The sequence below is a fragment of the Talpa occidentalis genome, unplaced genomic scaffold (genome assembly GCF_014898055.3).
Source record: "Talpa occidentalis isolate TD23 unplaced genomic scaffold, MPIMG_talOcc4v2.1 talOcc4.2, whole genome shotgun sequence".
Taxonomy (NCBI): domain Eukaryota; kingdom Metazoa; phylum Chordata; class Mammalia; order Eulipotyphla; family Talpidae; genus Talpa; species Talpa occidentalis.
The window spans coordinates 84,568,450-84,585,461 of record NW_023602073.1 but is presented as its reverse complement, the minus strand read 5'-3'; positions in this window follow the sequence as shown (position 1 = coordinate 84,585,461).

The window sequence follows — 17,012 nt, the reverse complement described above, 5'->3', positions numbered from 1 at the left end:
AGGTGGTTTTACAGTTCTTCCAAAATTACCTCAGTGTTTTCGTGATAATATCTTATCTCTTGTTAATGTTATTTTTCTGAGGGCTTAGTTTCTGTGTTTCCTTCTGTCACTTTCCTTGGGGCACTAACATCTATTATAGATATAATTTAGATAGTAGTATTCTTACCATATTTAACATATGATTAGTTATTTAAGAATAAGTAGTTATTTAAGAATAAGTATTTAGTTATTGTTTAGTTATTTAAGAATAAGTATTTATTATTAAGCATAGAAAATCTAGGTAATATGTGTTCAACACTGTACAGAATAAATATATGCTAGGCATAATAAACCCAGAATTGTCCACTAAGCACTAAATAATAAGTCGAGCTTAAAATGTTCTGTATAATGCAGATATATTTGGTGCTTTGTTATGTGACTTATAGAGTATTTTAGTGATGTTTGGGGAAATTGTTCTGAATTTTTGTATTATTCTTACTAAATTTCTCAGCTGTATTTGCAGAAACATAAAAGTACAAAAATATAATTGGAGATCCAATTAAAAGACAAGAATTTTAGTCTTGATTAAAAATACATTAGGTAAAAGCTAGTCAAAAAGAATATTATGACTATGTAAATATCAGACAAATATGTTTTAGGACAAAAAGCATTAGTAGAGATAAAAGGGTAATTAAAAAGTGGAGAAAGGGCCAATTTTACTAGCAATATTTAGAATTTGTATTTGTATGCATCTATTTAACAATATATTTGAGATACATATACAGATGAAATGAAAAGGATGAAAAGCTATATGCATCTGAGTAGGAGATTTTAACTCATTTTTCTAGTATCTAAGAGATCACACATTAGATCAGGAGATCTGAATATTCAGGAGATCTGAATAGCATAATTAACTATCTTAACCTGATGGATAAATTGCAAACTGCTCATTCTTTTCAAGGGCACTTAGAACATTCACAAAATTAGCCATGTATTGTGCTATAAGCTAAAATAGAAAACTTTACATGACTGGTTTTATAAATACATTTTCTGACCACAAATGATATTAAATTAAAAATTATTAGTAAAAAGATAAGACAAACTTGTACTTTGGAAAATTGAACATTTTTTTTTTAAACATAGGTCCAAGAAATCAAATCATAATGAAAATTAGAAAGTACTGAGACCTGAATGATAAAAAAAAAGTGCTGCATATCAAACTTATGTTATGAGGTTAGTGTGGTTTGTAGAAGAAAATATAAAGCTTAAATCATATTAGTAAAAAAAGAAAACCTCAAAATGAATAAGTTAAAGAAATTACTGCATTCATCCTACAAAACTAGAAGATAGGAAATGATATAGAAATTGTGGGAAGAAAACAGACATTCAACTGAGAGAATCACTACCACCAATAGTTGTTTATTTGAAGTGAATAGTAAAATTGACAAGCTCTGATAAGACTGAACAAGAAAAAAAGTGAAAAATAATATTAACAATGACAGGGGGGTATAGCTAGGCACTCTGTATACTTTATAAAGAAGTTAATATTAAATATTAGGCCAGTAAATTTAAAATGTCAGATGAAATGAACAATTTCTTAGAAAAAATAAATTTAAGTTAGGGAGAAAGAGGGGAATAAAACTAAACTGAATTTTTACTATTAAGAAACTGAATCAGTAGTTAAGTCTCCCCTCCCAAGTACCTTCTCCAAAAGGGTCACATATCTCACCTCTAATTTCTACCAAACTTTCAAGAGATAAGATAATTCTAATCCTACTAACTAAAGTGTAGAAATAAAGGAAATATCCCCAGTTCATTTTGTGTAGCTCTTCCTAGCTTGGTTTCACAACCTGAGAGTACAGTATAAGAAAATTACTGGCTAAACAAGTGAATATAAATGTTAAAATTCTTAACACCTGACAAATGCATGTCCATTCAGGACAGGCTTAATAGAGAACAAATTTTAACAACATACCATATTAACAAATTAAAGAGAAATGTACTATCATCTGAATGGAATTAGATAGAGGACTTGAAATTAAAACACCATTTGTGTTAAAATATTTGTCAAATTAAGATTTGAAAGTAAAAACATTCCCTAATTAAAGGTACTATCACCAAATTCAGAACATACCCGATGGTAAAACTCAGAAAGCATTCCCTTTAAGATAAGATAGAGGCTATGTTTCCTGCTATCATCACAGTTACATTATATTAGAGTAACAAGGCAAGAAAAGAAAAGGCAAAAATTTATAGAAGAAAAATTGCTGTCATTTTTCACAACTGGTATAATTTTTAATGTAAAAACTGCTAAAGAATAAGAGTAAATTTAACAAGGCTGCTGGATACATAAATAATGAAAAACCCCTATTTTATTTCTAGATCTTGGATATCAGCCCCTTTCACATACATGGCATGCAAAATTTTTCTTCCACTCAATAGGGTGTCTTTGTTTTAGTGATATTTCCTGTCAGTATGCAGACATTTTTTAGTTTCATGCAGTCTCAATTGTTTACATTCACTTTTGTTTCTCTTGCTATTAAAGTTAAAGAGGAAGTCACAAAAATATCTCTAACACCTATGTTGTGGAGTGTTTTCCCTATACATTTTCCTATATATTTTATGGTGTTGAGTTTTTTCCAAGTCTTTTTCTTACAGAATTAAAACAATTTTTTTTTTTTGCATGGAAAAACTGGGATGCAGGCTAGAAATGCAGGGTGTTGGAGAGGATTCACCAGGAGACAGAGTGGGGACCAGAATAGGCAAATTTACTGCAATACACTGCTAAGGAGAAGACCAGGTGAGACAGGAGAGGTCTGCTGTGCCATATGGATTAGCGATCTGGCCAGAGATTGAGCTAAGGCCGTAGTGGAGATGGTGCTGAGACTTAACACCTAGGCCATGAGGAAGGCCCTTTTTTCCAAGTTTTTAATCCACTTTGCATTGATTTTTGTGTATGGCACGAGACACCTTCATACATTTCCAAGTGGCTGTCCAGGTTTCTTAACACCATTATGGAGTGGCTCACACTCTTGGATCCTTTGTCATAGATTAATGGTCATTAAAATTATGTGTTAATTTCAGGGATCTCAATTCTATTTCATTGTTCAGTGTTTCTGCTTTTGTCCTAATATCATATTGCTTTTGATTATTATAGCTTTGTGATGTAGTCTGAAGTCTAGCAGCATGGTATCACTTCTCTTCCTCTTTTGTCAGGATTACTTTTGATATTTTGTGGTTTTATATGAATTTCAATAATTTTTTCTCTATTTCTTTGAAGAATAATGTTGAAACTTTGATAGGGATTGCATTGAATCTGTATATTGCTTTGGGAAAGATGGTTGTTTTAACAATGTAATTCTTCTAATCCATGAGCAGAGAATATACTAAGCCAATTTTGGTAAGGGGAAGAGATAAACAATAGATTAACGATTGCTCACAAATCTTTATTATCCTTGATCTTAAAATTGCTGTAAGTGGGGGCCTCCCGGGTGGCGCAGCGGTTGAGCGCTGGGTTGCGAAGCTGCCCACGGCCTCTGCGGCACCGGTTCGATTCCCGGCTGCTCCCCGGCCACTGGAGGAGGGTCCCACATGGCGCGCAGACCTCTCCTGCTGCCCGCTGCTCCCCTCAGCAGTGTACTTCGGTCCTTCTGCCTGCTCTGCTCCCTGCTCTGGCTCTGGTGAATTCTCTCACCTTCCCGCACTTCTGACTGTACCCAGTACTTGTATAAACAAAACAAACAAACAAATAAATAAATAAAAAAAACATGCCTCTATAAAAAAAAATTGCTGTAAGTGGAGATTTATAATATCTCGAACATAAAACACAGCTGACAGAATTTATCTGGAGATAATTTCACTAATGGATATACTAATAGACCATGTTAAATGGAATTTACTTATAGACATTCCACAATCATCCTTTGTCTTAATTTACATTCTCACTCTTTTATTAAATGAAAACATCCTACTGTTTTTCAGTCAACATGATGGGCTACCAACCATTGCTGTTTTATTTTACATATTTAATAGGCACATCTTTGTCAATATAGACCCTTGGGTGGGTTTTTTTTTTTTTTTAGTTTTATGTGGATCTTTATATCTTTTCAATTAGTGTTATTTTAATTGTTCCCCTCTTCAAGGAGCTTGTAATATATAACTCTACTTAAGGCATAATTACTAAGGAGCCATGTTTAGAAAGCACTTAGCTATTGCTAAGTTGCTACTGCCCTTAGCATTTTACCTACAGTTAATTGAAGATCAAGACCTGAGCATTCTTGTGCAGGATTTTTGTCTTACTCGCTTATCTTCATGTATCCATTTATTGACTTTTCCAGAGCTCAGCAGAAGAAAACTGAATAAAACTGAATATAACAATACGAGTCCTCATCTTTCCTTTTAGCTAATTGGAAGGCAGTTTTTTAAAACTAAAGAAAAAATACTGATAAATTATTTTAAATCCCACTGCCTTAGAAACTTTTAGTAGTAAATGAACTTATGTGATTAATATGGAAAATAAACCTGTTCTCCTTCACCCCCACGCTCCATTCTGTGTTTTAGTTGTCTTTATGCCAAGAAGTTTTGGCAATCTGTACATCTTTTTTTTATAAACCTCAAAAGTAAATAACAAAACACAGACTCCAAGGTTGTGTGGCTGATTTTACAGAGTATTATGGCATGTATGGCAGTGATAAAAATTCTCCCAGATTTTCCTACTCCCACAAGTGCATCTTGGAAATCTTTCCATTACCAGTGTGTATGTGTGTGTAATTTCTAAATTGATATACACTTACATAACTCAAAACCATTTTAAAAAAAAGGTAAAACATTATTTAGTGAGTCCTCAACATCCTGAAATGGTAACTGAAAAAAATCTAGATGAAATTTTTTTTAAAATTTCTAAGAGCATAAATGAGTCAACAGAATTACCATGCCAAAATCTAGGATAAACTGAAAATTCAAAGGGTTAAGTCCAAAGTTAAAGCTGTTTTTTCCCAGAGGGTATTTGTCTATTGAAAGAAACAGTTATGGAACTGTACTGTGGTTTTGGCAGTCTCCTGAGGCAAAAGGACAGACTTCAAATATCAGTTCCTACCTTACTGCCTGAAAAGAGCTATGTTCTCAGAGCAAAGAAGCCCTTACTTGAACCTGCAGATTCGGTAGGTGACATTTTTTGTAGCACTCTAGCCCCTGGCAAAAGCAAATGCAAATGCTCTTTTGAGTCTTCAAGTTGTCCCTGTAATTATTTTTTTTCCAAATACATTGATCAGACACACAAGAAAATAGCATAAATTTGAACTTTCCAGAAAAATAAGCAAGAGATTCCTAAGGAATCTAGATATAAATTTACACAATATTTTATAATATAACTTGTTCTTTTTATTAAGGTAAAATTGACATGTAGCATTATATTAGTTTCAGGTGCACAACAGAATAATTTGTTTTTGTATTCACTGTAAAATGATCACCATAACGATTTTAGCTACCATCCTCAACCATACAAAATTAAGATTTTTTGTATGTGTGATGAGAACTTTTAAGATTTATTCTCTTGGCAACTTTCAAATATGTAATACAATATTATTGACTATAATAGCTATGCTGTACATTACATTCCTATGACTTATTTATTATCTATCTGGAAGTTAAGACCACTTATTCTTATAAGCTGAAAAACTTATTCTTACAAGCTTATTATTATAAATTAAAAAAATTTAAAATAGGGTTAAGAAACAAAAAAATTATATTGGCCTCCGCTGGTGGCACAGCGGTTGAGCGCTGGGCTGCGAAGCTGCCCGCAGCCTCTGCAGAGCAGGTTCGATCCCTGGCCGCTAGCGAAGGTCCCACATGGTACGCAGACCTCTCCTGTGGCGCCCACTGCTCCGCCAGCAGTGTATTTCATCTGTCTGCCTGTTCTGTTCCCTGCTCTGGCTCTGGTGAATACTCTCACCCTCTCGCGCTTCTGACTGTACCCAGTGCTTATATAAATAAATAAATAAATCTTTAAAAAAAATTATACAAAGCATACTGATATAAAAAAAAAATCAAACAATCTTTTCATCCTAGAGCTATAACTGGAATTAAGAATTCAATGGAGAGGTTCAACTAACTAGAAATAACTGAAAAAAAAATAGTGAATTGAAAAATGGATTAGGATAGACTAGAACTTTCCAGAATGTAAAATGAAGTGACAAAAAAATGGAAGATTCAAATGGCATGTTAAAAACTTAGACTGCATATATCTAAAATATCAATAGCATGAATTGATTAACATGAATTGATTTGGGTAGTTTGTCTCCCTAGATCCAGAAGACTGCAGAAGGCACATAGGTGTGGTTATATAAAGGCAAAATGAAGGAACTTTGTGGTCTTGAAATCAATCTTTATCTTCACTGGGATAAGGAACACATAAACCTACAGTTGTGATCTAATTATATAAAACTGGGCCACCCCAGTGGTGCAGTGGGTTAAGCACAGTGCTGTGAAGCTGTCCGCAGCCTCGGCAGCGCTGGTTCAATTCCAGCTAGCCAGGGAGATACCACATGGAGTGGCAGACCTCTCCTCTCTTGCCCACTGCTCCCCTCAGCAGTGTTTTCAGTCCGTCTGCTGGTTCTGCTCCCCATTCTGTCTCTGGTGAATGCTCTCACCCTCCCGCGCCTCGGGCCTTTACCCTAGTTCTTGTATAAATAAATCAATCTTAAAAAAAAAAAACAAAACTGAACACACACATACACACTACACTTAGAACAGGAGAGATGTGAATAAGGTCAGAGGGCTGCATAAATATTAATTTCCCAGCTGTGATATTATATTGATACTATAGTTTTATGAATTTTTAACATTGGGGAAAATTAAGGGATGAGAGTGTAAATGAGACTGCTCTGTGTTATTTCTACATGTGAATACAATTATATCAATAAAATTTGAATTTTTAAAAAGAAGCACACATCTTGGCATACAACAGTGGAAATGCAGAATATCTTATGTAAAGAGAAATTCTTAAACACAGCAGGAGAAAACAAAGGTAGATTATCTCCAAATGATAGCAGCTTTGTGACAATTCACTCTTTAAAAGCAACTAAGGAAGCTATGAGTTAGTAGAATAATATCTTCTGTGTTTTAAAATAGTTATCTTTCAAAATGAAGGTGAACTAAAGGCGTTTTCAGAGAAACAAAAAATTGAAAGTGTTCACCCCCCCAACAAAATTGTATTAAACATAAATTCTAAAGGATGACTAGCAATAAAAATGACACCAGGTGAAAAGATTTGAGGTCATGAAAGAATAAAAAGAAACCAAAGCAGTAAATATGTTATTTTGTGTGCCATGACAAATTTTCAGATATATTCACCAGGTAACCAGCCTCAGTAACATTAAGACTGTGTGGAATAATTAAGACAGCCCAATGGAACAGAAGAGAGAGCTTTTAAACAGTCATGCATATATGGATATTGGATTAACCAGTGGAGAAGGATACTTTTAAATAATTATGTGGGAAAAAATAAAAGTGGATCCCTGTCTCACACCATTCACAAGGTGGTAAAAGATTTAACTATTGAAAACATTTGTGTAATATAGTCATGACATTTGGGAAGGGAAAAACATCTAAAATAAGACACAAATATCACAAACCATAAAGGAAAGAATAATAAATATAACTATCTTACAAATAAAATTTTGTTCATCAAAAGTTACTATCAAATGATTAAATGACAAGACACAGAGTAGAAGATATTTGCTATCAGAAAAAGGACTCATATCCATAACATACAATGAGCTCACACAAATCAATGAAAAGAGGGAAAATCCAATAAAAGATAGGCAAAATACATAAATAGGTATTTTCCCCCCAAAAGGAGTCCAAAAGATCAATAAACCTTCGTCAAAGTGCTAAACTTCATTCCTAATCAGGGATATGCCAATTGAAATCATAATGAAATCATAATGGGGTAACAATACTACCCCCTGCTGCCCACCACCAGATTGGCAAAATGTGAATTCTCTAAAACAAGAAAAAGAACTCAATTTAAAAATAAGCAGAATCTTTTAGCAGACACTAAAGATATTCAGACAGCAAATGAATATGTGAAAAGCTGTTCACTATCACTGGTTGTTAGGTAAATACAAATTAAGAATACAATAGAACACAATTACATGTCTATTCAAGTCACTATTGTTGGTGAGAACATGGAGGAACTAGAACTTTCATATGTTGCTAGTAATAATGTCCTTTTTCCTTCTTTGCAGTGTGGAATTTATCTGTCTTCTAGTTTCACTAAACCTGTGGGGTTCAGGGTTTTTTTGTAATTGTTTTTCTAAATTTTCCAGTAGGAAAAGAAGGGAAATACTGACTTTCATAGTCATATTGATAAAGGAAGTATTCCTTATGTTTTTAGGCACATGAATTAGTGATGGTGTCAGGCTGATTACAGGTGCCCTTTGAGTACTAAACTTTCAGTGATTATATTGCATTGTATAGTGCTATACTGTAAACAGAAAAAACACTTTCCCTATACTATCCTATTTCTTATATCATGAAAATTAAACTGATACAATCTATTCAGCAAAATAGAGTGAATATTGCAATTGGAGAAATGACTGGAAAAAGAAGTCAAAATTACTGTCATCCTAATATAATATTCAATAAAATAAACATAAAAAATTGCAGATGGTCTTGTACAAGGCATGTGATTTTAGTGTGTTTAAGGGGCAAAGAATGTTCACCCCAAAGCAGACTCACAGAGGAGAATGAAGAGATCACCCTCCTGTCTCATGAGGGCTAAACTCTCATCCTGCAAATCCTCAGGGGAGAGCTGAGTGTATGCTGTTGTTATGGGATAGAACTAAAATTTAATTTTCAGCCTTTGAACAAAGCACAAATCCAAGAAGACTTCAAAGTGCCTTTTCACATTTCCCACTGATAGATATTGGCCAATTTATGTTTCATAAAACACTAAAAAAAAGTTCTCAGAAGCAATTTGTTTCTTTGGTTTTCAAGATACTTTCGTTTTGTTGATCCACGATTACCTAGAAATGCCCAACTCCATTCACTCATCTCAATAAATCCTGCATTCCTTTTTTGTTTTATAATCCTGACCTATTCCTGCAAATTTTACCTTATATTCACTTCACTTGCCTCACTTAATTATTTCTAGATCTTTTTGGTCTTCTTTAGAATGAGTTAAGGAGTCCCTTTTCTGAAAGGTAAAGAAGAAATATGAGAGCAGTTGATATGGTGAGTAGGTGGATTGGTCCAAAAGGGAAAGCAAAATGGAAGAGAAGCAGCAAAAAGACTGAACTCAGTGCGAAAATACAGCCTACACGGGAATATCAGAAAATTATTGGATAACATACCACAAGATCAAAACAAGAAGTTAAGTGTGTCAGTGTACAGGCTATCACACAGATCAGATTTACTCTCATGCAGGTGGTTTGAATGTTTTACATGTTCATCTGGTTGATTCTTATATAAAATTCCATGAAAGGAAATTCATCAAGTCACTATAGTGTATAGAGAATGGATTTATTAGATTGCTTGGGTGTAGTTGAAGCAGAATGAGGCAAGCACAAAATTTGCCTACTGGGTAGAACATACAAAGGGAGACTTAGGACACACAGAACATGATATTTGATTCATGGCTTTATTAATCCTAAAGAGGAGGATCTTAGAAAGAAAGACATTCTGGAGAAAGAAGAGTTCTGTTCCTATTTGTCATAAGGTGTTCTTGACAAGAATTCCTAGGAAGTATATTTACACTTGTAGTAAACACTGAACTTCTACCTCCATTGTACACAAAATAATATTTATTCTTAGTGACTAAAAAAGAAAAACTAACTTTTTCCATAGAGATTAGGAAAGATTTTGATCAACTCTAGTCGACTGACTTTTAGAAAACTATTTTTTAAATGCCACCTGACCCTGACACTTTCTTCCAAGAGTTCTGATAATCTGTTTCTGCAATATATTCATTGCCTTGCAGAGCCTTTGATCATATTTGTCCTTGCAGTCTATTACTCTAATTTCTTTATCGCTTAGCAACTGTGATTTGTTTTATACATAATTAAACACCTTTTGCATTACCACAGTCTACTTCATTTGCAATATTGAGAAAATGCCTTGTGTACTTTTAAGTAGGCTATCATCTTAAAGCGCTATGAGGATAGAATTCTTGTATTAATTATCTGCCAGATGAAGGTGGTCTACAAACATGGTGAAAGAAAAATATAATTCTCTGGAACAAAAAGAAAAATTAGCTCAAGGGATTGTTGCAAAGTAACTGTCACTAGTAGATATCTTAAGAGTTAAAGACTGCAATCTTCTTTGGGCATTTTATACTCATGTGTTTTAGGTAATCAACTCGACTGTTAGGGATTAAACTATGTAATTATCCCAACAGAGCATGTTGCATCACACTTGTTACAGCAAGTGTGAAAATTGAGTTGAAATTTAGTACGTATTGAGCCTCTTGCAAGTGATCCAAAGAACAACCCACTAGGTGAGCGTGGAACAGCATCCATTCAATAATGGAGCCACTCATAGCAGCATACTTCTTCCAGCCTTGAGGATATCTAGGACCCTCAAATTAAAACAAGGGGACAGACTGAACCTGAATAGGCAACCATCTTACCACACCAGATCTTGCAGTAATGAATTTTAAATCAGCAAAAGACAACCTAAGTAAGGAAATGAAACATCAAAGGGATATAGTTAACTGATATACACCAGTCTTTAGAGGAATTAGAGACTATTTCCAAATGGTATTGTTAGGGGGGTCCATAAGGTGCCATAGGGCCGCATACTTGGGCACAAATTTCCCTGTTACACAAATAATCAAATCACAAGCAGATTTTTTTCCTCTCTACTTAGGTAGTCGTTAACTACATGTATCTTTTGAAATACTGCTTAAAATTATAGGCTCATCTATTTTTAAAATGTCCTTCTATATCTGTCCTTTTTAGTTTTTAGCTCAAATATGAGCCCTTTAATTACAAAAATCATTATGCATATCCTCCAATGTGTTATCGTTGTATATTTTTGCCACTTTTACATATAATAAATTCACTAATTTTCTAAGAAGCAAGCTAATGATAATAGTTTCAATTTAGAAGTGCTGCTTCATCAATCAGTGACTCACTGATCAGCTGAAGCCAGTGCTAAATATTTACCTAATGAAATTAATACATGTAGACTTTCAGTTGAGGAATTAGAGTACATTTAAGAAATATTTTTAGTCTTAAGAATCACAGAGTTAAGCACTATTATTTCTGTTTGCTTTAAAATAATTTTCTATGTAGGTATGCAAATGTATAAAATGTTTTCTTTCCACACATGGATTGTAATAAGATAAATATGATACAGATTTTTCTAGAGTCAAAAACTCCTATTAACTGGAATAGTTTCCCTACAGTAGCCGGAAGCATGCAGCAGATGGCACTAAGAACATTTAGCAAAGCAGCCAGAAAGAGGTCTTCCTTAATTGCATTTCAGGGTCAGAAAATAGCCTGAAATGTGTAATACTTTAACTAACTTTTTCAAGATAAGTTACACAATAAAATCTTGAAGTTCCATGCACTGTTGTTTCTTTTCAGAAGGATTTTAATACTCAAAATAAGCACAGAGATAATTCCCTTCAAGAATTAGAATATTGAGATTCCAGAAAGAATCACAGAGAGGTCCAGAAAGAATGTGAGCTATCACAGCCATTACTTATTAATTCTGAGATTGAACACATTTTTTTGTTCTAGTTTTGGAAACATAAAATACAATGTGTATAATTTTTATATTCCTTGAGGAAGGGTGACTCATAATAAATAGCAAAGCAAATATCTGATTCTTTCCAAAGTAATTTGTCCATATTTTCACTTTGCTCTTTCCTCTTTTGTAAGGCTACTGACTTGGTGCTGTAGATTTTTGGTCACTTTTATGCTCTTATTCTCTACCTTGTGCTTTATTTTTAATAGCAACCTGGCTTTTATTGCAGGATAGATTATTAAATTGCAGTATCTTTAGATACCCAATAATAAATGACAAAATCATGATTAAAAACTGAAGTAGGCTAATGTCTGCAATTAGAAAAATAAAGATCAAGCAAATTTCTGAGTCAGTGTTCTGTTTTTAAAAATAACTGATTTCAATCAAACTTTCATATAAACAGTGAAAAATTCATCATTTTTTGTCCACAGGTAACTTATATAAACTGTTGCATCAATATTATATATTTATAGCAAAACCATAAGATGCAATGAATATTTAAATGTATTTCTATACAATAGGAAAATAGCTTTCTGTCCTCTTTCAGTAGCTGACATTTTTTTTAAAACAAGTAAGCCCATTAGAGGATATGAATATACAAAGCCTGGAACATGTTGGTGAATCTGCATCATACAGGACATTCTTTTTCCATGCATGATCTGTGGCCACAGTTCTCTGTTAATTCACTTGATTTTTGTCATCCATGTATTCTAAAATAAACACAGAATTTTTCTATACTTTTTTGCTGTTACTAAGTGAAAATTTTAATCAAATGAATTCTCCATACAGTAAGGATGAGAATAAGTAACACATGCTGCAAAGTAGACATACAGAGAAGTCCTTGTCTCATATCTTATGTAGAAAATATTTCCTCTTGGAAGATTGTCCAGAGAGATAGAAGGAACACTGGTTGAACCTGAAGCCCCCTATAGTAAACTACATGTAACTGGAGGACTAACTTGATAATTTATTATTCATCATTTCTTAAAGATTCTCCATCTTCACACACAGGTTTTAGTAATTTTTGCCTGCTCGTCCATGCTCAGCATGCACACTTATATCAGGAGACTATCTGCTGTTGAAGGGATATATTGTTTTCTAAGAGAAGAAATGACACTAAGGTTTTATACACTTCTCCCTTAGCATTTGTTTGACAGGCTGAAAGAAGATATTCGTTGTTTACTTTGGGTCTTTTGATTCTATTCGTGCAGATTTTCTAATAGAACAATAGAAACAAGAGTGTTTTTCAAGATGTGAATAAGTGTTCCATGTAAACCCTTCAGTAATACCTTTCCTTCTAGATGTATTTTTAATGCAAGAAAAAGTTTTAAAAACATGTGTTTGTTTTGTTATCCTAGAATATTGTTTTAAGAAAAATTCCCAAGAGTATTAGGAAGGCAGAAAGGTTGCAGCTGACGCATGTTGTTTGATTATTCTGCTAAAGCAGTGGCAGCATTCACCAATTTTTGAGTGCTGGAAGATTGACGTTGGACATCTGCTCATGTTGCATTCTTCTGACTTTACACCTTCTAAAAAAAGTGATATTTTCAATGTATAAGGCATATGAAACATTTATAGATTAGTGAGTTCCTGTTGTGGTTCTTTCAATGCATCATAATTTAAAAATTGTTTGGGATTCAAATAACTAATTGACATCAGTGAGTAATATATAAGCAACAGTGGAGAGCAATTTTACCATTGTCAGTAGCCTATGGGTAACAATATTCACACATTATTTTGAAGAAAATATGAATAAAAAATCACATAAGATTGTAGTAGGTTTGTATGCATAAAGTTATTATTTTTAACTTTTACACAGTTGGTTTGACATTTCCAATTCTTAAGTAGCCTACAAAGAATAAAGCTCCTGTAATTTAAAGATTTTTAAAATTCATAATCTTTGGGCCTCCCCTAGTGGCACAGCGGTTGAGTGCTGGGCCCGCGCTTCTAACTGTACCCAGTGCTTGTATAAATAAATAAATCTTAAAAAAAATTAAAAAACAGAAAACAATTCATAATCTTCATTCAAAATCTTCATAAAGAATTGTTTCATTACCCTAAACTTTCTATGCATTCAGTTTATTCACTCTTCCCTTCTCCATAACCCCTAGCAATAATTAATCTTTTTACTTTCTTCATAGTTTTGGAATCATATAGTATGTAGCCTTTTCATACATACTGGGTTCTTTGACTTAGTGATATGCATTTAAGTTTCCTCTGTGTCTTTTTATAACTTGATAAATCATTTCTTATTAGCACTAAATAATATTCCATTGTCAGGTTATACCACAATTTATTTATCTAGGTACCTACTAAAGGATGTTTTAGTTTTTATTTGGTTTGAATTTTTTAAAGATTTATTTATTTATGCATGCAAGAGCTGGGGTACAGGTCAGAGGTGCAGGAGAGGAGAGGATTCACAAGAGACAGAGTGGGGAACAGAACAGGCAGACTGACTGAAACACACTGCTGAGGGGAGCAGAGGGCAAGACAGGAGAGGTCTGCTGTGCCCTGTGGATACTTCTCTGGCCGGCCAAGGATAGAACTAGTGTTGCAGAGGCTGCAGACAGCTTCGGGTACTGTGCTTAACCCCTTGGGCCACCAGGGAGGCTCTGGTTTGAATTTTAATGAAATCCAATTTGGCAGTTTTCTTTCTTTCTCTCATTGACAGTGCTTTTGGTGTTCTATCTAAAAAGTTACTGTTAATAATTGTCTGTTTGTTTGTGTTGTGTTGTGCTGTATTGTGTTTTGTATCCTGCAGGGAAGGGATCAGAAGGAGGGAGGGAGGAGCACAGGGGACTGTGGTGACGGTGCATGGTTGCATTGGTGAAGGAAATTCTGTGGGGATTACACAAAAAATGGTGTAAAAAATATATATAAATAAAAATTTTAAAAAATGAAAAAAACCCAAAAATCAAACCTGGCAACAACAAAGGATGACAAGGATGTGGAGAAAAAAGGAACCTTCTCACACTGCTTGAGGGAATGCAGACTGGCCCAGCCACTATGGAAAACTAAAAACAGATCGACCATATGACCCAGTGATTTCACTCCTAGGAATCTACCCAAAGGACACAAAAACATCAATTTGAAAGGAAGTCTTCACTCCTATGTTTATTGTAGCACTATTTATAATAGCTAAGATATCAAAAAAACATAATTTTCCAAAAACAGATGACTGGATCAAGAAGATGTGGTATGTATACACAATGGGATACTACTCAGCAATCAAAAAAGATAAACTCATGCCATTTGCAACAAAATGGATAGAGCTGGAAGGATTATGCTCAGTGAAATAAGTCAGAAGGAAAAAGAAAAATATCGATGGTTTCACTTATCAGAGGAATATAAGGAAACTGAAGAATGGGTAAAAAAAAAAGACAAAACTTTCAGGCTAAGTATAGATGCAAGGCATGCCGCAGGGGAGGTTGAGAGAGGGCTTAAAACAGGGGAGAGTAGAGCACAAGAGACTATGGTGACAGTTCATGGGGTGATATGGTAGTGGGAGATTTATGGGGATTACACCTGAGGGGAGAAATCAAATATTGTACAAAAATAAACAACAATATAAGAAAATGAAAAAATTTAATCAATAAAAAAAGACATTTCCTTAATAAAAAAGCTCATAGAACTAACCATTTTGCAAGTTGCTACTGATACATTCATGTGATACACTATTGGTTTCATCAGGTACTGATATCTCAAACTTGACTCCCTAAGTAAAAAATATGGTTTGATTCTTTAAAAATAAATAAAATAAAAGTCACTGTTAGAACCAAGGTTATCTAGATTTTCTCTTTGAGGAATTCTATTGGTTTGCATTTTACATTTAGGTATGATCCACTTGGAATTAACTTTTGTGAAAGGTGTAAGGTCTGTGTATATTCTGCATCTAGTTGTTTCAGCAGCATTTGTGGAAAAGATTATGTAGGCTCCTTTGTATTGCTTTTGCTTCTTTGTCTAAGATCAGTTGACTATATTTATGGGACTGTATTTCTGGGCTCTCTATTCTGTCCCATTGATATGTTTGTCTTTTTTTTTTTTTTTTTTTTTTTTTTTTTGCCTATACTACACAGTCTTTATAATTGTAGTTTTATGTTAGCCTTCAAATTTGGAAGTTTCCATCCTCTGACTTTGTTCTTCTTCAATACTGAACTTGTTATTGTGTATTTTGCCTCTACCTATAAATTTAAGCATCAGTTTGTTAATCCACAAAATAACTTGCTGGGATTTTGATGAAATTGTAGTGAATATGCATATCAATTTAGGAACAACTAACAACTTGACAATGAATTTTCTGTCCATGAACATGGACTATTTCTCCATTTATTTAGTTCTTCCTTGATATCTTTCATTCAACCTTTGTAGGTTATCTTAGTACTATACATAATATGTTAGAAAAAAAGGGATTTTTTTCATGCTAATGTAAATGGTAGTGTATTTTTATTTTCAAATTCCATTTGTTCATTGCTAGTACAAAGGAAAACAATTACTTTTATATATTAACTTTGTATACTGTAACTTCTATAATTGCTTTTTAGTTATGGGATTACTTTTTACAGATTTTCTATATAGATCATCATATTCTCTGCAAACAAAAATAGTTTTATTTCTTCCTTCCCATTCTGTATTCTTTTTATTTCCTTTTATTCTCTTATTCTAATAGATAATATGTCCAGCACAATGTTGAAAAGCAATGAGAGGGGACATCTATGCCTCATTCCTGAACTTAGTAAGAAAGTTTTGTTTTTCTTACCATTAAGTATGATGTCAGAAGTAGTTTTTTTAGTAGATATTTTTATCTATTAGTTGAGGAAGTTCCTCTCCATTTCTATTTTTTAATTTTAATTTTTAAATTTATTTAAATTTTCATGATGGTAACATTGATTTATAATTCTGTATATGATTCAGAGATATTGAATCACACCTTTCAGGTGTATGTTACATGGTAACGCACCCCCAAGGCATCCAGAGACCTCTACCATAATCTATTTTGGTTTTATCTGACTGTTTTGTTTTTTATATACCATATATAAGTGACAACATCTGGCATTTGTCTTTCTCTCACTTATTTTGTTTAGCACAATCCCCTGCAGTTCCGTCCATGCTGTTGCAAATGGCAAGAATTCATATTATCTTTTATAGCTGAGTAGTATTCCATCATGGATATATACCACATCTTCTAAATCCACTCCTCTGTTAATGGACACTTAGGCTGTTTCCATAACTTGGATATTTTGAGTAGTGGTGCAGTGTACATAGGAGTGCATATATCCCTTTGA